This window comes from Rousettus aegyptiacus, unplaced genomic scaffold, assembly GCF_014176215.1.
Source record: "Rousettus aegyptiacus isolate mRouAeg1 unplaced genomic scaffold, mRouAeg1.p scaffold_m13_p_1, whole genome shotgun sequence".
Taxonomy (NCBI): domain Eukaryota; kingdom Metazoa; phylum Chordata; class Mammalia; order Chiroptera; family Pteropodidae; genus Rousettus; species Rousettus aegyptiacus.
The window spans coordinates 100414638-100435709 of NW_023416284.1; the positions used below are offsets into that span (position 1 = coordinate 100414638).

General features: G+C 50.6%; 1 long non-coding RNA gene across 1 annotated transcript in view; it reads right to left on the minus strand.

Annotated features, from left to right (window-relative positions):
• Positions 1-19249, minus strand: part of LOC118601199 — a 73027-nt gene extending 53778 nt beyond the window's left edge. The window contains exon 1 of the long non-coding RNA XR_004950269.1: positions 14188-19249. This is a non-coding gene — a long non-coding RNA (uncharacterized LOC118601199). The remainder of the gene's footprint in view (positions 1-14187) is intronic.
• Positions 19250-21072: the final 1823 nt, after the last annotated feature.

Consider the following 21072-nt stretch of genomic DNA (forward strand, 5'->3'; position numbering starts at 1 on the left):
TGAAGGTCTAGGCTTAAGGTGGGATGGTTGTGGGTGGGAGGTGACTTGTCCATTTTAGCAACTGTCCTGAGAAGTGGTCAGCTAACAGTCCAGCAGGCGCAGGGGGTGTGAACAGAGTATTGAAGGAACAAAGTCTGATGAGGAAACCGAAATAACTCTGGAGTGGGGAGTTTGTTTAGAGGAGCCCAGGTGGAAAGGCCCTTGGTGTCCCTTCTCACCAAGAAGGTGGGCTTCATCCTCCACTGCCCCTCCTGGGTCGGAGGACCCTGTGTCCCCCTGGGCTTGTCCTCCTGCAGGCAGAGAGCACCTCTCATTGCTGCTGTGTCTGCAGCCTGCCCATGCCCAACATCCAGAATGCACCAAAACCCCACTTTTGCCCGCCCCAGAGAGCACAGCTCCCTCCTCTGTCCACTGGCCCGTTTGAGCTATTTACTAGCTCCTGATTAGCAGAGCCAGGCAGGGTTGCCACCTGCCACATCCTCTCCCAACATGGTGGGAAAGCCTACTGCAAGTTTCCTATCCTAGAACTCTCTGAAAGTTAACCTGGTGTAGGAGAAAGAATTTGAGCTCTAGGTAGCCCTCAAGCCTTGTCCAGCTGGTTGACCTTGGGCCCAACACATAACCAGTATGAGCCTCGGTTTCATACTGGTTCCACACCATGGAACTAATAATCACACCTACTATACAGGGTTGTTGAGAATCTAGAATGACCTACTATGTGCCTGCGTGCAGCAGGTGCCCACAAAGAACCTGTTGAATTGTGATTTGCCGTCAGCATGAAGAGCATTCTGAAAGCAGACAAAGGAGCCTTTGCAAATCACTTCCTGATGAAATTAACAGCCACCCCAGCAGCCTCCGGGTGTCTTCCCCCCTTTCCCCACCCAGCTTCTTTCTCTGTGGTGCCTTCATTTCAAGTATGAGCTGAGGGTGACACCTGGTGGCCATTCCTGGAGCTGCACTACTGGGACCAGTGACACCTCCCAACAGGAAAGGCATGAGGTCTGGTGAGTGAGCCATTCTTTTCATCACCATTCTTTCACCTCCCAACTTCCTCTAAGGACACAAGGAATCTGCAGGATAGCCACTTCCCACTTCACCTGAGAGCAGCTCTAGCCCTGAGGATTCCACCTACCTGATGGCCAGGATGATAAAGGAGGTTTCTGCTCAGACCCTGCCCTGGCCCAGGCAGAAGACAAGGACAATGGCTATCCTTCCCCCAAGTACTGCTGATGTCTTATATGCACCATCTCATTCAATTATTATCATTAGAGCCTATTATCACAGCAGAGAAACCGGGCACATGGGGTTAAGTAACTTGCTCAGGGTCACATAGCTACTAAGCGTCCAAGTGATGACATAAAGGGACACCCAGCAAGCCTCTGGAGGATAGAGAAAGTGTCCTACCATGGGAGCTAAAAGCCCCTAGTTTTATTCCAGTCTTGCCCAGCTAACAGAGTGACGTCCCTTGGAGGCTTCTGATAGCTGAGCATCAGTCTCCTCTAGGGCACCAAGGAGCATTGGATAGAGCAGCAATTCTCAAAATGGCTGTACACGAGCATCACCTGGGGACAATTTTTTAAACACAGAGACTTGCCCCAGCCCTGGGTGATGAAATTGAAATTAGTTCCAGTGAGGCTGAGGTATGGGTATTTTTAAAATCTTTCTAGGTAATTCTACATGAAACCGGGGTCGAGAACGGGGCCTCTCAAGGTCACAGAGAAGGGGCTTCTCAGGAGTTTTTTCAACTTCAGACTTCCCTGCCCTCCAGAGGACAGCTCCCCAGGGCTCTCCCTGTCCTGAAGGGCCTCCAGAGAAACAGCTCCCTCTACCCTCCAGCATTCCCTGGACATCTTAACTTGTCCACCATGACCCCCAGGACAAGCTGCCTCCCCACCCACCCCTCAAGGTCCCCAGAAGGAACACTGGCCATCAGCCCTTCCCACAAGAGGCCCAGAAGTCTTGAGCCTCCTGAATCTCTGACCCCAGGCCTGGCTTCTGGGGTGGGGGCAGGGAAGGCCACCAGGAGCTTAACCCCAACAGGATGAAGGTGCCATAATTAGGGTCAGGCGGTTGGCTCAGCCTGCGGAAATCCCCAGCTTAGTAGGGATGGAGGGAGGCTTCAGCCAAGGAGGGGGCTCAGGGCAGAAGTGAGGGGGCAGGTGAGCCCAGGCACGTGGAGATCCCAGGGCCTAGCCCCTAGCCATATCTTCAAGGGACCCATTAGGAGCTCAACAGGGTTCACCCGTGCCCTGGAGTCACTGACCCCCAGGGAAGGGGGAGGGAAAGAAGCCCCCTCAACCCCAGAGGCCCTGCTGCTCCCTCAGCCTGGGGTGTGCCAGGGTCATCATCCCATGCTGCCCTTTAGCGGAAGGAGGAGGGCACCAGTGGGAAAGGACTAAGTGAGCGTTCCCAGGGCAACACAGACTTCTCTCTAGCCTGTAATCCTCAAGCCTTGAGTGAGGGATCACTTTCCTCTGTGGAATGTAACACTGAGAGGACAAAATGGGGCAGGGGGACCTGGAGAGGGGGTAGATGCCAAGGACTGACCTTTGCTGGGGATTCTTTCCAGCCCCCCAAAGGCCCTCCAGGAGGTGGCAGCTGCAGAGAGAAGTCACCCCCTACCCCCCCCCGCCCCCCCTCCCCACACACACAAACCTCAGCTCACCCCAGGGCACAAGATCAGGCTGGGCTGATCAGGTAGCTCCCAGAAGGCCCCTTCCCAGAGTCCTAGCACTAACTACCTGTTTGCAGGAAAGGAAATGCATTCTGAGATTAGAACCTGTCAAGGTCAGGCAGTGTCAGAACCATACCTGGAAACCCCAGGTTCCCAAGAGACTGCCCAAGTGGGCCAGCAAGAACTGAAACCTGAAGGCTCAGGAGTTCCTATGCTCATGTGGGCTGGAGCCTCTCTGCCCCCACAGCAGGGTACCTGCCCTTCAGAGTCATGGACTAGGCATGGTGGGACAAGCAGAGGGCAGGTACATCTTAGTAGCCACAAGTCTGTGATGACTGGGACCAGAAAGCAGTCCAGTGGCTCTCATACTCAGATTCAATACCAATTCCTCCAGGAAGCCTTCCAGGCTGATCCACAATGAGTTAGTTGGCAGTGTCCTCACCCACCGTCCCCCTCATACACCCAGCTTTTTGACCTCTCAGAGGATATTCTCCCCTCTCCTGCCTCACCCCTGACCCATCATGCTAGCTGTGGGTTCTCCCCATACGTTGACCCAGGAACCCCTGAGGGCAGAGCCATGTGGGTATAGAAGGTACTGTGCTCAGCCCAGCACCAGTCACAGGGAAGCTTGGAGCAAAAAGCTCTTAGAAAGGACACAGGACTCCGTTTAAGTCACAGAACCTGGAAAGGACCAGCAATGGAAGTCACCTCAAATGTCATCTTGTCCAGCCCCTCCATGACCTCTCAGTGGGAGGCAGCCTTCTGCCTCAGCACCTGCATCGATGGATGTCTTTCATATAGTCATTCACTCATTCATATACCCAGTAAACCTCACCCAGCCATCTTCCATGTCTCGGGGGCCCAGGCACGGGCCGAATCCTTAGCAAATAGAGTCTGAGGTCCATCGGTCGCCCTTCCTGATGCTGGCTCTGCTGACCAGCAGTACCACTCTCATTCGTGTGGTACCATGGCATTTATACACTGCTGACACACCCCGGGTTTCATTTCAGACTCATAGCAACCCTCCCAGGTGGTATTGGCCCTCCTGGATGGGTGGAAGATGAGGCTCAGAAGCGGAACAGCTTTGCAGCTGGGAGAGAGGTCAGTTAGGGCTTGGCCTGGATCACCGCGCTCCCAGCGCAGTGCTCCCTTTACACGCCCACTCCCAGCCCTCCACCAGCTGGGGTTTCATGTGGAAAACGGACTTCACCCAAGAGAAAAGAAAACATGATTTAGGCTCCTAACTATAAAAATAATAACAGGGAAGACAGGTCAGAGGCCCGCTGGGTGCCAGGAACTGTGCTGAGTTTATTAAATGCAGGAGAGTTGAGTGTTAAACCCAGAATTCCCACCATCCTCCTCTGGGGCCGGGCCTGCAATGCCCTGGGCTAGCACAGCCAGCACATGCATGAGTGCACACACACCCCCAGGTGGCATGAGTCCCTGCACGTCCCAGGAGACGGGGTGTCCCAGCCCCCTCACTCCCCTCTGATAACCCAGCAGCTTCAAGCAAGACAGGCACGTACCCTTCAGGCTGGCCACGTCTGGCACGTGCCAGGCCAGCTGCTGGAGCCCAGGTCTTCGGCCCCTCTGGGCCCTAGAGGGTGACCTCCTCCATGACTGACCCTTCTCAGCCTCAGGAAGAGGGGCGACTCTCCAGGATGAGAGGCCCAGAGCCTCCACCCAAGGCCCTCAGAGCGGGCATGTGCTGCAGGGCTGTGGCTAAATGAGGAACCTCAGGGAACCCCCTGCCTTCATTTGGACATCCAGCCCCTGGGCACATTCCCAGGAGATACAGAGAAACAATGAGGCTCAGGAGGGGCCAACAGGGCTCCGGCTATAAAGGGGGTGGCGTAGGGGTGGCAAAGGGGAAGGTAGGAGTGAATTTGGGAAAGGTGGAGGTGCCTATGTGAAGTGCTAGGGATCAAAGAGAACTATGGAGCGGGCTTAGCCAAGGAATGCTAACAGGGCAACTGGGATTTAGGAAAAGGAGGACCCATGGGGGCATGGGGACTCTGTAGTAGGCAAGCTGTGATAAAATCCTTGTCCTGCCACGTATAAACTGGATGACCTTGGGCAGGTGGCTTACTCTCTCTCAGCCCCTCGGTATCATCCGCAAAATGGGAATAATAATAGTCCCCACCTCACAGATTTGTGAGAAGTAGGTGAGGCCATGGGTGTAAAGCACCAAGCACAGCGGCGGACACATAGGATCTGCTCGACTCACAAGAGCTGTTGTGAGGTAAGCCCAGAAAGGCTCTGAGAGCAAACCCTGAAAACTCAGCCCAGCCTGCCCTGGGGCCATCAGAGAGGGGCTTTACAGAGCAGACAGGCAGAGAGGGCCTGGGGGCACGGCCGCTGTGCCCACAATACCCTTGTCCCTTAAAGGGTGTGAAGGGGCAAAAAGGGTAAGACATCCACTGCTGCCATGCTGGCATCGTTCCTGGAGATTCCAGAGGGTCCTGGGGAACTTTTCTCCACCCTATGCCCTCATAGTTCACACAAGGGGACTGAGGAAAAGGGACTTGCCCAAGGTCGCTCCGAGGGTGAGGCTAAAAGGCAGGTCTGCCAGCCCCCAAGCCATCCTCCTCTTTCCTGTGATACTCCCTGGCCTCTGTTTACAAGGAAAGCCATGGGCAAAGACCCCTCAACTGTATGAAAAAAGAAGACTTAGAAAACACGTTCCCTGGAATTGGAGACGCTCCACCCCTCTTCCCACTCAGAGTTTTAACTATGATCTTGCTGAGGCCTGCAGAACGCTCACTCACTCTCGTGCTTCCTCCAAGGCCCAGACCGAAGGCACTGCCTCCGGGAAGCCTTCTCTGACCAGTGACAACAGTGGTCCGAGCTATGTCCTGCAGTGCCCTCTCTCTGAGGCCTAGCTTACCACCCTGGTCAGTGGACATGCTTCCCCCCACTGAGCTGGAGTTGTTGAGGCCAGGGGCAGGGTCTTAGCCGAGTTGGAGGCCCCAAGTCTAACACCATGATTCGGCCTAATGTGGGTGTGTGTGAAACGAGGGAACCTTGACCAGCTGGGCCCAGACCTGCCTGGGGCAAGGGCACCCGAGGGGTAGGGACAGGGCTTTGGGGCAGCTGCTATCCTGCCCTGGCCAGTCTCTCCCTCCCCCATGCCTGTGACCCATGCTAGGAGTAAGTTCCTGGTGCAGGCTGTACCCTATCCTGGACGCCTGGCATTTACCGAAAGGGCAGAGACAGTGAGAAGGGCCTCACCTGTGCCATCCACTCAGAAAGGAGCCGGGTGGCAGGCAGGAGGGAGAGGCATTAGGTTTCAAAGTGCTCGAAGATGACAGAATGACGGCGGGTGCTTGCCATGTCCAAACCAACAGAGGATTAGTATCTAGACTAGATAAAACAAGGAACATCTGCAGAACAATAAGAGGACAGCAACCCTACCCAAAAATGAACAGGAGATATGAAGAGGCGGTTTAAAAAGGCAAGACTCTAAAAGCTAAAAAGCATGAGAAGTGCTGAAAATTAGACATCACTTTGTAGTAGAGGGGCAAGAATGAGAAAGCTGGACAGAGCCCAGTGCTGGCAGGGATGTGGGGACACAGAAGCTCTTTGCTCGGCAGATGTAGGCTAGGCACCCACTCACCTTGGCTATACTTAGTGAAATGAAATACCAGTGTGTCCTGTGACCCAGCAACTCCATCCCTGATTATATCCTGGAATCTCACCTGGGTCCCTACCAGCCAGGAGGAAGGAGTCATGCAGCTCATTCATGGTGGGAGGAGTGGGCAGTCACTGGCGGGGCTGCGTGTCGTGGAGTATGAGGAAGCAGTTTGAAGCAACGAAGCGAGACAGTGTGTTGTGAAGGAGCTCTGTCACACAATGACATTCATCAAAGTAAAAAAAAAAATGTTTACAAAACAGCGATACCTATTTGTAGGAAACATACAAACAGGAAGGGAGGCATCAAATACTGAGAGGGGAAGGGGAGGGTGTGGAAAGGGGTTGAAAAGGAATAAACACAGACAAAATAAGAAATGCCAGTGATGCCCACAGGCCTGCTATGAACTGAGTGAGACTAACTCTGCACCTGAGAGCCATGCAGGGGACAGTCCCCAAGGACTGTGGCATGAAGGTAGAGCCAAGAGCCACGTGCATCAGGGAGAGAGCCAAGCTGACCTCAGATGTCACCTTCCCCATCGCCCTCCACTGGCAGGAAAAGGTCTTAGCTAAAGTCAGTCTGCTGCACACTGAGCTGCCCCTCCCCCACCTCGAGCCATTCTCAGGCCCTAGAAATGGAAGCAGAAGGAATCTCAAACCTAGGGAAATGGGGGGTTGCCCAAGCTGGATATAAGGAGGAAAGAAGAAGCAAGTCTTTGGCTTTGCAAAAGTCTATAATTAAGGTGTTTTTTTTTCTTTTTCTTATAGAAGTCTTTATGTCTAGATACACATTCAAAAATATCTGTGAAATGATACACTGTCTGAGGTATGCTTCAAAATAATCAAAGGTGTGGGCAAGGGAGAGAGGATGGGGATTAATAAAACCAGATTGGCCTTGAATGATAGCTGCTAAGTCCGGAAATAGGTGCATGGGTGTTTATTATGTTTTATGCTCTACTTCTGTGTATGTTTGAAAATTTCTATAGCAGAAACTTAACGAAGTTCCCAGGAAGAAAGTCTCCCCTTTGAGGAGATTAGTCCCTGACCTCAGGGAGTCCCACTGTGATGGGGGAAACACAGCCCCCTGCCTTCTGGGTGGCAATGCCTCCTTGCTGCATCTTCTCAGGCGCCAGGCCCCCCCTGCCCTCCCTTCTAGTCCTGGCCTGTATCATATCAAGGGCCCTGGACCTGCATCTAAACACACATGGTTCCAGTTCCAGCTCCACCAGCTTATGGCCCCAGGCTTCTCACCTTAACAGCACGTGCCTAGAACACAGGAGAGGAAACACCCAGTGAATTCCGCTCCTGTCAGTGGAGAGAAGTCTTCCCTGGCCCAGCCCCTCTCTGACCAAGTCTCTGTTCTTATTATGATTGCTCACCTCTTGCTGCCTCTGCTTCTGAGTATGTATAAAGAGGACCACAATCACCGGTGAGTTTGAGGGTTAAATGAGGCAATGTTTCATAAATGCTCATACTGTCACCAGGATCAGGAGAGGGAGCTGGCCAAGATCACACAGATAGGTAGCAGCAGAGCTGGCTTATTCACAGGTGCAGGACAGTGAGTCAGCCGCGACCCCACCCCCTCTGCCACCACTACCATGAGGCCTGTAGGCTGGTAGACAGTGTCCAGGGTGGTGTCCCTGGGACCAGCCCCTCCAGGTCCCAGTCTGACTCCCAGAGCTACCAGGAACCCTGAGCAGGTGAGATGCAAGCCCAGGAAAGGAGGTCTGGGGAAAGAGGAAGGCAGAAGCCTTTATCTTGCAACCCAGGAACACAGAGGGGTCCAAAGACATCTGTCTGGGAGAGTGTATCCAGACTCAGGGGCTCTCTCAGGGGCTGCTGGGTGACTCCTAAGTTAGCAGTCTTAGCCGGGCCCAGGCCCTCCTTTCAAGACTCATAATAATAACAACCGACACTTGTAGAGTTCCCACTGCAGTAGTCCCCCTGCTATCTGTGGTTTCGCTTTCTGCAGTTTCAGTTACCTACAGGCAATCACAGTCCGAAATATTGAATGGAAAATTCCAGAAATGAACAATTCACGTTTTAAATTGCACGCCGTTCTGAGTAGCATGATGAAAGCTTGCTCCATCTCATTCCATCCCACCCGGGATGTGAATCATCCCTTTGTCCTGCGTCTCCACGCTGGACGCGCCACACGCCCATTAGTCACTTACTAGTTATCAGATCGACTGTCACAATACTGCGGTGCTTATGTTCAAGTAACCCTTATTACTTAATAATGTCTCACTCACAACTTTTATCACAGTATATTGTTATAATTGTTCTATATTATTATTGTTGTTGTTAATCTCTTACTGTGCCTAATTTACAAATTAAACTTCATCATAGGTAAGTATATATAAGAAAAAACATAGTGTGTACAGGGCTTGGTACTATCCTTAATTTCAGGCATCCACTGGAGGTCTTGGAACGTATCCCCCTGTGGATAATGGGGGACGACTCTATGTTCAAGGCCGTGTTCTGTCTGCCTTATGAATGTTATCTCAATCAATTCTCACAACAATCCTAAGAGGCCAATGTTATTATTGTCCCCACTTACAGATGGGAGAACTGAGGCACCGGGTGGGTAACTTTCTCAGCATGATTCAGCTTGTAAAAAGCAGAGGTAGGATTTGATTCCAGGCAGTCTGCCTTGAGTCTGTGCTCTTAACCACCCCGATATACTCTCAGAGAGTGACCACCTGGCTTCTTCTGAGACAGTACTTCTGATTCCCCAGGGGTCTGGTGGTTGTTGGCCATTCGGGAAGGGAGTGAAAGGGCTTTACAGGTCAATGGCCACGCCTCCTTTTCCCATGAGAGTCTGAGGCACCCATTCTACATCTGCCTTATGGGAGTTCAGATGGCGGGAAGACCAGGCAAGGCAGCAACTGGTACCCTGTTTACCTTGGGCAGCCATCGTTGGCAGGTGGGCAGGACCTTCACTCTTCTCTTGCTCAGGAAAACAGAGAAGGAAAGTGAGCAGGGAATGCAGAGAGATGGGCTTCAATTTACTCTTTTCTTTTTCTTAATTGAAATCATTCATAGAAAGTGAACCAACATCGGGAACAAATTACTTGTGAAGCCCCTTCATGGCCAGGCAGAGCACAGCCTGGAAAACCTGTCTTCGGTTGAACAGAGCAGCAGGGGCATCCCCCTCCCTCTCCCCTGCCCCTCTCCCTTCCCCTTCCCATTCCCCTTCCTGGAAGCTTGTCCCTCTGAAGAAAAATGGCATCTGGTACAAAGAGTAGGAGCATGGTCTTTGGAGGCAGACAAAACCAAGGCTCCAGGTGAGTGCTGCCACTTCCAGGCTGTGCGACCCAAGACCACATATCAGTTAAGCTCTCTGGGTCTCAGTTTTCTAATCTGTAAAGTGGGGATAATACCATCCCCTCCCATACTTGTTACAAAGTTTAAATGAAGTAATGTATTTAAAGCATTCAGCCTAGGGGTTGGCACATAGTAGGTGTGCAACGTTGGCTATTAGCATTACTACTGCTGTCAGGACCAGCCTCAGCCAAACTGCAAGCTCCTTTGGGGAAGGAACTACATCTTGCCTAACTTTGTCTTTCTCGGCATGTTCCACAGGGCTTGGCACACAGTAGGTGCTCCATGTCTTATGTTGAGTTGAGTTCCCCAGAAGCAGACCCTGAGATGGGGATTCCCAGTAGGGAAGTGCTCCTTGGGACACAAGAGGGACAGGGAGAAACAGGATGGGAGAGGAAGAGGCAGCAAGGTGAAGAGGCTGCTTTCGGCCTGTCCCCAGTGTAGGTTACACCTCAGGGTTGTCCCTACCTGAGGTTAGGGAGCTGGGCCTGCTCTCACCTGTATCCCAGTCATTGTCTAAGGGCCACCTTGGATGATAAACTTCCAGGCACTTTTGTGTGCAGTAACTGTGGGCAGTCTGCAGAGAACACGCACAGAGAAGAGAAAGCACAGAGGGCTGGGAGCAAGCACAGAAATAGAAAGAGTATCGGGGGCTCTGTTACACTCTATAAATATCTTCTGGGTTGAATGGAAATACGTCCTGGCCGAGCCCCTGAAGAGTCATGGTTCCCTGAGGAGTACAGGGTGTTGGTGGCTGTGGAGGGGATGGGGACTGCCAGGCAGAGGGGAGCCGCTCTAACTTACCCCGCAGAGTCCCAGCTGGTTGGAACCAGGAAGGAAGGTCCCCGCAGTGGCCAGCCTCTCCCCTAGCTGAGCAAGTGCAGGCTGTGGCTACCTGAGATGGACTTCAGAGCCCCTACTATGTGCCTGGCACGCATGCTAAGTTTTTTCACTCGTTTCATCCTCACGAAAACCCTAGGTAGTATCCTAATTTAGACATGAGGAAACTGAAGCAATGGAGAAAGTGAGAGAGACCTGCTTGAGGCCCCCTGAAGAGTTATGGAGCAAAGAAGATCACCATCATTAGTCATTTAAAACAGCGGTCCCCAACCCTTTTGGTACCAGGGACCGGTGCTCCTATGAGAATCTAATACCTGACGATCTGAGGGGGAGCTGAGGTGATGGTGATGATGCTGGCTCTGGGGAGTGATGAAACTTCCCTTATCCTCCTGCTGCTCACCGCCTGCTGTGCAGCCTGGATTCTAGCCAGCCACAGAGGGTACCAGCCCTTAGCTCAGTCAGGGCTTGGGGACCCCTGATTTTAAAAATGCAAACAAAAGCTACAATGAGATACCTTTTCACACCCACTAGGATGCCTATAAAAAGGAAAATAAGCTGTTGGCAAAAAGGCGGAGAAATCGGAAACTTCATATACTGCTAGTGGAACTGTACAATGACGCAGCCGCTGCGGAGAACAGTTTGGCCGTTCTTCAATAAGCTGAACACAGAATTATCATATGACCCAATGATTCCAGTCCTAGTGCGTGCACACACACAAAAAAATGGAGAACGGGTGTTCAGACAAAAACTTGGGCAAGAATATTCATAGCAGCACTATTCACAATAGCTAAAAGGTAGGAACAACCTAAATGTCCATCGGCTGATAAATGGATAAGCAAAATGTGGCATATCCATACAATGGAACGTTATTCAGCCATGCAAAGAAACGGTGTACTGATACACGCCGCAACGTGGAGGAACCTTGAAAATATGTGCTGAAGAAAAGAAGCCAGTCACAAAAGGCCCCATCTCGTAGGATTCCACTTATATGAAGTGTCCAGACACGAACAGTGGATTAGTGGTTGCCAGGGGCTGGGGGAGGAGGAGTAGGGAGTGACTGCTTCATGGGGACTGGAACTAGATGGTGGGGATGGTTGCACAACATTGTGAATATGCTAAATGCTACTGAATTTAGCACCCCTCGGTGTTCTGAACTGTGCATGTTTAAATGGTTAAAATGGTAAACTTTATGTTATGTGTCTTTTACTACAATTTCCTAAAAAGTTTTTTTTTTTTTAAGTGACTTAAGGGTGGAGCCTGGACCAGACCAGTTCTCGATATCCCTTCCCTGGGCCTAGGAGTGGCGGACGCAGAGTCTTAAATGCTTTTGTGCTTTGATGCACCAGAGAAACTAAAGCTCTGGTCTTAGGTTCAGACAGAACTGGATATAAATGTTGGCTCCATCACTGGTTACGTGACCTCAGACACACATTGTGTCTTTCTGGGCTTCAGTTTTCTCATCTGGAAAGTAGAGATAAGAAGCAGCAGCTCTCTATGTCTTGGGCAAAATTCAATGAGTTAACACACGTGGAAAAGCCCACGCATAGTACCTGATACACTGTGAGGCTCCGTCATAGCCAGGCCCCTCCCTCCCTCCTATACCCACACATGCCCTTGACATTTAGCCCAACCAGATTTCACCTGAACAAACATCTTCCTGAAGGCTATATACACAGTAGCACTTAGTCCAGATTTCCTGATGGATCCTTCCCATAGGATATTTGTACTTTCGAAGAAAACTAATTAATCCACAGAAAGCCTAGGTGATATAGGGAAGTAAAGAATCTCTGGATTCGTCCAAAAAATACCTGGGATGGAGGAACACTTCCTTTTCCCTCTCCAGTCACAGGGCTTAGGTTTCTACACCACTTTCCTTTATACACACACACACACACACACACACACACACACACACACACCCCTGAGCCAACGGTTACAAACAACTGCTCCCTGCCCATGTTCTCACCTGTCCACAGTTCAAAATGTCAGTGTAAACCAATCAACCTTTCTCAAAAGGTCTAACTAGTCTTTGTTTCTATATTTTTGGCATTTAAATGTTCGTTTTTTAGGCTATAGTAATAAGAATTTAATTTTTTAAATTATGTCTTTACTTAACAAAATAAGTTGCCAGCAACTCTTATATCAATTCCCAAAATGACTTTTTGAAATTTTATTAAGAAATCCTCAAATCTGAAGAGCATAGCTCTACTTGCCCATCCCCCAGGCCTCTTTTTTCAGGCAGAGGGTGAATCCTGCCTCACTTGCTCAGTGGGTGGGAAAAGGACAAGGCTCTGGGGGTCTGCCCCTGCCAGGGTGGCTCTCTTCAGCCCCTCCCCATTGTCCGCATAGCAGTGGACTGATTTCAGGCCAAGTGTCTCAGCCCCAAGGGCCAGCCCCCGCATACCAACAAACTGGTTCCTATGTCCTGGCGCAAGAGACCTGTCTTCCAGCAGTGGAGTGGATGACATCAAGCCACATATTCTCCCATTTACCAGACCTCCAGTTCAGCTTAAGAAGGCACAAGCCGTATTCAGGGAACAAAGTTCCTGTGAACTAAATGAGGCTTTGTTAGGCTGTGTGGACCTCACTCCTTGAGGGAGACTCACAGCCCGAGCTCCCTAATCTGAGAGGGGCCTGTTGGCATCACTGGGACCTCCTGGCTTTCTCCAAATCTCTCAGGTTAGACCAGACCTTTCTAGGTCACTGGCCTTCGAGCCAGGGTGATGCTGGCTTGGCCAAGGCCTCTACACTACAGCCAGCAATGTACACCAAACTCCCCACTTAAAATCCTTTGGCTTGGAAGCAGAGTCAGTGGCAGAGACCTGGGGCCTGCCTGGCATACCCTGCTCTGGGAGATGCCAGGCTCAGCCTGACATGCATTAAAAGCCTTTTTTTTTTTTTTCCTTCAAATTTTAACATATGATTTTATTAAAGATGGGCAAATTGGTGAGGCATACCTCGGTTTCTGGAGATACACAAATGCATGAGGCTGGCATCATATGCAAATGTGGCTTTACAAATTGGTTTTATTTTCTAGCTGTATTTAACAAGGTGTTCAAAATTACCTACTTAATCGAGAATGAGGAGTGAGAAGGGAAAAGAAGAGAGAAAAACAAGAACAGGAGTATCAGGCAGCAAATACAAAGGGCCCAGTCTGGGCCAGGCCCAGCCCTAGGTGCTAAGAATATAGACAGGAAAGAGACACAGACCCTGCCCTGAGGGGCTCCCAGATGATCGGGCAGAAGAGGCAAGTGCAGGACTGACACTTATGAAGTCTATTCATGCGCCACAATTCCAGAGACAAGAGCCCCATTCTCATGGAGCGAACTACCAAGTCAAAAAGCAGGGAAAGTATAGACAGGGGTAAGCTGGAGGAGAAAATAAACAGAAGGTGAGACCAGGACAAATGGGGCGGGCGATTTAGATGGTTCTTGCAGAGGACCTCTCTGAGGAAGTCACATTGGAAATGAAGTGGAGAAGGATAAGACGGAAGAGTGTTCTAGGCTGAGAGCAGCAAGTGCAAAGGCCAGGAGGCAAGAAAGATCTTAGCGTTTTCAAGGAAGAGCAGGGAAACTGGCATGACTGCAGTGTGGGAACCACAAGGTGAGAGGGAGATGGGTCAAGCAAGGCCTTGCAGGCCCTGATAAGAAATTTACATTGTATAATAAGAGCTTTATCCCCATGTAGCAGATGAGAAACCCGAGACTCAGGTTACCTACCTTCCCCCAAGCTACACAGCTGGTGAGTAGCCAAGGTGCGACTCCACCTTAAAGTCCACGTCTTCTTTCCTCTACCCACTGGGCTGGCTGCTCCAAATGTGGTCACTGGTAAGTGATTAATGACAGGAGCATGGGTGGTCGGTTTGCCAGGGAAGTCTTCATGGAGGAGCTAACAACTGAATCGGGCCTTTAAAGATGAGGAGGATTTTACCGGGTGGACAAGTGGGGACATTCAAAGCAAGGAGAGAGCGTGAGCAAAGGCAGAGATAAGGAACATGTGTTTGTCTGGGGGATGAGAGGCAATGAGCCATGGTGGAGCGTGGAAGTCACAGGAGACAGGTGTGAGAAGGCAGGCTGCCCCAGACAAGAGACCCTGAATGACTAGCAAGGATTTCTGAATTGACTCCTGGGCAATGAAAAACTAGGGAAAGTTCTCCAACAGGCTAAGCTATTCTGTGTTTCAGGAAGATGCCTCTGGTGCAGGAGCCAGGAGGGGCTGGGGCTGGAGGGAAGGAATAGCTAAAATAAATGAGGAAAGGAGAGAGGAAGGAGGGAAGTGCTGAGTCATGAACGGCAGACAGAGGTGGGAAGGAGGGCAGGCCCCTCAGATCCCAGAGATAACCAGCATTGCTAATCCCCAGACCTCTAAACCCGGTGGGTGGGGCGGTATTTGGGAGAACAGGGGAGTTCGGGCAGTAGATAAGGAGGTATTTTTGCAGATCCCAAGAATGAGGCACCACACCCCGGGAACCTGCCCTGCTGCACTCCACCCCCCTCCACGCCTGGTCTCTGTCCTTGGTCCATTCTTACCCATTAGCCCTGAGCCTTGCTGCCAGTGACCCCCATCAGCCTAGAGCTATCCATTCATGTCCCCACAACTCCCAGGCCCATCATCTTCCCTCAGATCCCCCAGACTCCATTATCTGGGGAGTATAAAGGGTGGGGTGTCAGCTTCACAGGGTTGGGTGACTCTCGAATACTGATAACAGCCAACCCTTAACAGCCCTCCCTCTGAGAGGGGCCCTGTTCTAAGTGCTTTATTTTTACTTATTTCATCTTTACAACATCCCTACGAGGTAAATACTATTGTGTTTCAAGGAAGGGAAACTGTGACCCCAGAGACTTCGAATCCTGGCAATCTGGTGCCAGGGTCTGTGTGTAGACTCTCTATCCTGGGCCTTCTGTTAGTCATTGTTCTCCATGGGCTCTGAGTGTCTCTGCTCTTTCTCTTCTCACCCTTCTTTGTTTTCATGACAATCCTGCCAGATGCTCCGATTCCTGCCAGGAGTGAGGGCTGCATGTGGGGATTTGGCATCTGGGCCTCAGCCTCTGCCCCCTCAGGAACCAACTGCCTGCCTGCAACAGGGAGATAGATGGGAAGCTCACCTGATGTCAGAGGGCCCCTCTGGGGAGGCAGGGCAAGCCTGTATGAACCCTCCCCACGCTGCACCCGCATGGCACCAGTGTGGGACCTGCCCGGACCTGGGAGCCTGCCACAGCCAGCCCCAGGCAGCCCTCTCCCACACCTCTGCTCCAGGCGCCCAGCCAGGCAGACCCTGACCAGGATTCCCTGGCACCAGGATCACCCACCAACTCTGAGACCCAGGGAGCTGGGAGCCCTCATGCCCACTAGATGGCGAGATACGCCCAGAAATGTAAGTTTGGGCAGCGTGCCTCCCCTCTCACCCAGAGGGGCTGAATTTTCACCATGCACCCTTTGTATTTATCTCTCTTTTATCCCCATTCCTCACCGCCGCCCCGCCCCCATAGCCAACCATTTGTATGCGTTTCTTTAAAATATGAACATGTGTTTTTCAAGTTTTATACTCAGTATTTTTAAAAATCCATCCATGTTGCTATTGGGCACATTTAGTCCCTGGTGCAGGGCAACCAGGTTCCCTCCAACACCCCTCGCCATTCCAGCCATTAGCACCATTGCCCATGGCTCTGAGGACTTAGGGAACAGAGATGCCAGCTCACAGAGTACATGCTAACTTAATGTGATGTAGCACCACTAGCCAGCTCTCAACTCACCCATTCCTGGAGGATTCTTGGGGAAAAGGCCATTTGGCCTCTCACGATGGCAGAGCCTGGCATCTCTCCCATATCCTTTCTGCTTGGGCTTTAGGGGAGTTGGAGAGCTGCTGGCTTGTGGCCTCTGTCAAGAGCATCTTGCAAATGTAAGACCTTAGGTCCTGCTGTCTTCCCTAGGCTTGCTCTTTCCACCTTTACTGAGTGCTTTCCAAGGCCACACTGGCCCATTAAAAGCCCCACATCCCTGTCTTCAGGAGTCTTTCTGATGCCAAAGCCCATTCTTTCCTTCTTCTCCTTACCACAAAACCACCCAAGTTTTCTGTACTTTCCCAAGTTCTTTTCCTCAGCCCATTTTTTCCATGTGATCAGTTCTGTACTTTCTAGCTATTTGTCTATGGGCAACTTATTTATACTCTACAAGTGTCCTTGTCTGTGATATCCCTTCTGGCTTCTGCACACAGCCCTCTCTCTCTGATGCCCTGCCTCCCACACATTCAAATAGCTCAAACTCCTCCTTCTCCAGGAAGTCATCTTGGATTGAACCAGGTGTGGTGCCAAAGCCATTAACCCAAGTGTCAGCTAGTAAGAGCTCAAATATCTTTTGAACTGAAATTTGAAATAACAATAGTGGCTATAATTCATCGAGTACCTACTATGTGCAAAGAGTTATTTTTTCCTACTTCGTCTTTACAAGAGCCCTGGAAAGCAGACATTAGTGTCCTATTTCACACATGAGGAAGTTGAGGCACACAGTGTTCAGCCTCAAACCTCATGAACTCAGAGTTCAAACCTAATGACTTGCCCAAGGTTACTGGCAGGTAATTGCCAAGGTCAGGACTGGAATACAGGGTTGTCTAACATGAAGACTTTCCCCTATCCCATGCCACTGCCTTCAGAACCCCTTCCTCTTCCCCTCCTTCCCCCATTTACACAGTGTGTGTGCTGCGTTTTCAAATTAGTTTTAAGTACATAAATAATACAGGGATATAGTCTCCTTATAACAGAATTAAAGCACTATAGGTAGGCCTGTGTCGCCTTTGACCAGGACCTTCTACCCTCTCCAAAGTACTGCCACTATTGCAGTGTCTTGATATCATTCCGGCCCTTTAGAAATGCATTCACATGTATTTTTCTACATGTAAGAAATAAGTAATATTGTTGAGTGCTTCCATTTTGTTTTATTTTGCATAAATGATATGTGTGTATCACTCTTCAACATACTTTTTCCCACTCAACAATATGTCTGGGAGAATTACATCTATTTATACCTATGCCATCCTTTCTTGGAACTGTTGTGTGATGTTCTGTTGCATGGAAGGGATTTGTTTATTGAATCAGCTCACCACTGATGGCCATTCAAATTGTTTCCAGTTCTTGCTATTAAATGACTGAAATGAACATAGACAAGCAGACCTCCTTGTGTACTTTGATATGTGCCCTTTCCAGGGCACAGACAGTCACCTCTTCTTATCTGTCACACTGTTAAGGAACACCTTTCACAGCAATTCTCAACCTGAGAGCCACTGCAGGCCTCAGGGCCTTGAACCCCTGAAATCATACCTGAAGTTATCTACGCGTGCCTCTGCTTCTGTGGGCTACTGTGGGAGAGGATCCATCACCCTCAGAGGGCTTCAGGTTTTCGAAGGGCCCCCTAAAAGCTAAGAAGCACTGACCCATGTTAATTTTTGTGCTTTTATGTAATACCATGTTATGTGCTCAGAAGGACAAGGTGAACGGCATAAAGCCTCTTTCCTCCTAGTGGTTTTGCCAACAAGGATTCCATCCAAGGCTGAGAGGACCTTTCAAGCCAGACCTCGGCCTAAGTCCTGGTTCCATCCCTCTCTGTGGGCAGTTGATTAACACCTGAGCCTCAGTTTCTACTTTATAAAGTGAGGTGAGTAATGCCTGCCTCATAGGTATGAAGAGCAAATGAAATCACTTGTGCCAAGCATCTAGAGCACGCAGCAGTTGCTGCTACGTCTCCCTGCCCATGGCCTCCTTCCCTTCTGGCCAAGCCCTTTAGACAACTAGAACTTTCTCCAGGGCAGGAACCAAAGCTCACCCAGAATTTATAACCCCCTTAGGCTTAGAGCCTAAATCTGCCATGGACAAATATAGGAGTGATTATGTTGTAAGCAGAATCCTTACCTGGCCTCTCTGGGTCGCACCCCAGTGAGCACTGGGAGGCCCCAGGACAGGTGCTACACCTGAAACGGTCCTGCTCGGGGGCAGCTCTGAGTGTGAGTGTGAGTGAGTGAGTGTGTGTGTGTGTGTGTGTGTGTGTGTGTGTGTGTGTGTGTGTGTTGGGAGAGGCAGAGACCAAAGCCAGGCCAGGATTTCCTGAGAGGCAGGAGCCCCAGCTCTTTCCCTTGAGGAGATTCCGGATGCTGGAGCAAGTGACCTGCAGTCACTTACCAGGCACCAAGGACTGCTCCTGTCCTTGAGGAACTTACAGGGGACAAAAATAAGACAACTGGGTTCAAACAATATTTCCAAGTACCAGCACTGTGACAAGTGCTGGAGACAGAAAGGGATTTTTTTTTTTTTGCTTTCTAGAGTCTGACATGGCACTCCCCTGGAGTCAGGCTCTTATATCAACAAGCACAACCCCACATGTGGCACCCAGGAACAGAAGTGTGTTCAAGGCCCAGAGAGAGGTTAGGAAGGTGGAGTGAACTCTGCTCTGGGGAGAGAGGGGAGGGGCACTTACCCTGCTAGGCCCTGTTGACCCCAACCCAGGTCAACCCAGCCACCTTCTCATGCCCCCCCATCCCCACGTGGCCACTGAGCCCTGCTAGACAGACCTCCTCCACTGCACGGGTGGAAATCATGGGGCTCAGCACCCCAGTACACTGACGACCCTTTCTTCATCCTCAGCGCTCCCTACTTTTGGACAGCTGGTCCCCACACCTTCTCTACCCTTACACCCACTCTCAGAGGAGAACTGCCCTCTCTGAAGGCTTTCGGGAGTAAAAAATCCTCAACATCCTGCCCCCCACTCACCCACCCACACACACACACACACACACACACATTGACTTCCCTGAGTACGCAGTCTGCTGCCAGGCTCAGGGACCCAGGTGCCCTTCGCTTGCTCCTCTGCCACTCCCTCTGCTGGGGTCTCCTTCCATCAGGCACCGTGGCCCCCTCTCACCTCAGCAGCAGAGGCTAAGCGACTGCCGTTTCCTGGCCCTGGGACCTTAGACAGTTACTCCATCAATCTGAGCTTCAGTTCCCGCATCTATAGCACAGGGCGAACCCCAATGAGATTGACAGAAACTATCTCCTAAGGTGTTGGGAAGACAAGGTGGTATCGGCACTCAAAATGCTTAGAAGGAGGCTGGTAGGCAGGGAGTGTTCCCTAAATGTGATTGCTGTTGCGCTACCCACTAGGCAACACCCACAATACCTGAAAGGGCACAAAGGCACCATTAAATAATCATTAGGTGGGCAGGAGTGCCGAGTCCAGGAGTGGCACAAAATAGCTGTTTACCTTTCTCATCAAATTATCCTTCAGTCTAAGTCTGATGAATCCCCAAATCCATCCCTCCTAGGGTCTCTGCCCTTCTCCACCCAAGGCCTCCTGGCTCTCCACCAGGCAGTTTTGTTCCACTGTCCTCCCCGGGGTCAGCTTCCTGGGGCCTGGAGGGAGGGCCTTCAGAGTGAAACACAGACTCTGCTAACGGGTCTTTTCATGCTGCTAATACTGACCTTTTAGCACTTACCATGTGTCAAAAGTTCAGAAATAACAGAAGTTAGACCAATGAATCACTGAAGTAGTAATTAATAAACGTTTATTGTGCACACACCAGAAAGATAGTTTGCAAACCGAGAGCACCCAAACTAAAACATGGAATGAGGCCCAGGGGTACATTGCTATGAAGAAGCCTATATAGTGAGAAGGCAGTGACTATTCTTCACGGAGATGCGTTATAATATTAGAATTTTCTTAAATGATAGGAACTCGGTCAGTGGATACCTATCAACCTTAGGCAACAGTTTAAATTTTGCTTCTGATTTCCAGGGGCATAAGAAAGAAACGATACAAGAGAAGTTAGCCTTCCAAATTAGGCTAAATTAAGTTTTGATTATATGACTAAACTGGTTTTGTCCACCCAGAGAATTTTCAAGACTGGTCTCCATTTGTTTTTAATTTTAACACATGCTAGCACCTTACCAAAGACCCCGTTGCCCCCCGCCCCGACACACACACACAGAAAGGGGAAGAATTCATATACCTACAAAAAGTTGCTCAGGTCTCTACCAGCCTTAAACGGTCTTCATGTCAGCCTCTAGCTACAGCCCTCTGCTCTTAAAGAAGTCCTACACACCCCCAGTGACAGTCCCCTGCCCCATCCTCTTCTCAGGAAAGAGGTGGAAAGCCTCTGACCCAGATCTCTGCCAATGACAGCCATGTGGTCACGTCATCCATTCCTCTGCAGACTTCATTTCAAAGGGCGCCTGCCACATCTGACCAGGTTGATCACTTCCTCCTCACGGCTCACCTCCCTGCCCCTAAAACTCCACTCCCCAGGCCTCCTCCTCCCTCCCTGACCATTTATTTCTTCTTGATCTCCTGCCCAGCTTCCTCCTCCTCCACTCAACTCTTAAAAATCAGTGTTCTCCAGGGCTCTGCCCTTGGCCTACTGCTCCTCTCTCCCTCTCCTCTCCTCAGGTGACCTTGTGGCCAAGAACCATGCATGATTGATGCCTCTGATATCTCCCCCTCTGTTCTCTCCCCTGACCTTGTGTTCAATGTAGCCCACTGTCCCCCAAACACAACTCAACAACCAGAAAAGAACTCCCTTCCTCCTTCCTGCTCTTCTCCCAGGATTCCAGACCCCATAAGGA